The sequence below is a fragment of the Macrotis lagotis genome, chromosome X (assembly GCF_037893015.1).
Source record: "Macrotis lagotis isolate mMagLag1 chromosome X, bilby.v1.9.chrom.fasta, whole genome shotgun sequence".
NCBI classification, from domain to species: Eukaryota; Metazoa; Chordata; class Mammalia; order Peramelemorphia; family Peramelidae; genus Macrotis; species Macrotis lagotis.
In genome coordinates, this window is record NC_133666.1 from 177669104 (window position 1) to 177671037 (window position 1934).

At 32.0% G+C, this 1934-nt stretch overlaps 1 non-coding gene across 1 annotated transcript; it reads left to right on the plus strand.

Annotated features, from left to right (window-relative positions):
• The first annotated feature begins 1402 nt into the window (after nt 1-1402).
• On the plus strand, nt 1403-1530 carry LOC141503858 (U6atac minor spliceosomal RNA). The gene has a single exon (XR_012473150.1). It is a non-coding gene; the product is annotated as a U6atac minor spliceosomal RNA (small nuclear RNA).
• Nucleotides 1531-1934: the final 404 nt, after the last annotated feature.

The window sequence follows — 1934 nt, forward strand, 5'->3', positions numbered from 1 at the left end:
GTCTCATGTACCCCTTAGAAAATGGTATAATTCTTTTTATTTTCATTCAATTTTCTCCAAAGTTCTATCATGACTTATTTTTCTAATATTAAATTTACCTTTTTTACCTTCATTCTTCTTATATCTTGATTAGATTTACCAAGTTATGAGAGCAGAAAGTTGAAACTCTGACCCTAATGTAGATTTATAGTCTATTTTGTCCTATAACATTTAAATTTTCCTTTAAGAATTTTTGTTCTCTACCATTCTATCATTCTTTACCATTCATTCTCTACCATTGCCTTTTTGGTTAGGATTGATATTATTTACTTTTGATAAAATAGAGCTTTCCTGGTTGTCTCTTTTAATTAGATTAATCTAGTTTTGCTTTGTCTGAGAACATGATTATTTTGCCTACTTTCTTTTTTTTCGAGTTTTTTTTGCAAGGCAAATGGGATTAAGTGGTTTGCCCAAGGCCACACAGCTAGGTAATTATTAAGTGTCTGAAACTGGATTTGAACCCAGGGCCGGTGTTCTATCCATCAGGCCACCTAGCCACCCCTAAAGAAAAAAATTAAAAAAAACCTTTTATACTGACAGAAATAGTATCTGTTACCATTGAGGAAAAAGCAAAATACTTCTAAGAAATGTTACAATCTAACCAAAAGTATTGAAATCCTTGAAAACGATCAGAGCGGTCTTAGTAATTTTATAAAATGTTGATATGTAATAGCCATCCAACAATGATACAAATGTTAGCCCCATAATATGTGCTCATGACAAGGAATCTAAATATTCATGCCAATTATTTTCATGAACTTTCTCCAGGGGTAATGCTTAACAACTCTTTGATTGTATCATACAAGATCAGCACTAAGGAATCATTTGTGCCTCTAAGAACTTTGGAGAAGAATCTGTGGAAGAACACCTTTAAGCCTCCATGTTGGTAAGATATCAAAAAAGTGAAGGTTTCCCTGTTACTGGTGCTAGGCATCAACACTGTGAAGCATAATGTGTCATAGAGATAAGCCAATATCTCTGAAAATGTAGTTCTGCATAAGTAATTAAAAATGGTGCAATTAATGGCATTTCCCTCAGATTTGGTAATAATCCTTTATTATGCATAATAAGAAGCAAAACAAGAAATGCAAAACACAATAATACCATCCAAAAATATCAAACACTTGTTATAAACAAGCTATAGCATGAAATTTTGATTTATTTGGTAATGCAATCACCTAAATCTTTGAAATGTTATTCTTTAGTATCTTTTCCAATAATAATCCTGAAAAGAATTTGGGCAAAATCTAGGAGACATGCAAGACCCAGGTATAAAGTTCCAGGGTTACTACCTAAAGTTAGATTAGTCACAAATCACATTAAGAACTGATTATCTTTGTTAAATCTTGACATGAAAATCTATTTGTTGCTTGAAAAGAGAGTTTAGTACTGTATTATTTGATAAGGATGGAAAAGATCCTAGTGATCTTTACAACACATATATAGTTAAGGGATTGTCACCTACTCTGTGAAATCTAATGATGATTTAAAACAAATTAACATTGTTTTCAGTTAATGACATGGAAAATTGATAAATGCTATCTGATATTTTCCAACATAAGCTTTAAACTTTTCTTTGAAGGACAATACAGTTTTTCATGTTAAGTACCTCTTTTATTTATTTATTTTTTAAAATATTTCTTTAGTCTTTTTGCAAGGCAATGGGGTTAAGTTGCTTGCCCAAGGCCACACAGCTGGGTAATTATTAAGTGTCTGAGGCTGGACTTGAACTCAGATACTCCTGACACTGTGTCACCTAGCCACCCCTCCTCCTTTTTTTAAACATTAGCTGAAGCAAAATACATTTTGTTCTAATTACCTATTTTTAGCCTGTGTTTCTCTCTGCTTCAAATGTCTTTCTTCTAAACAACATCTTGTCAGATAGGGATTTTTTA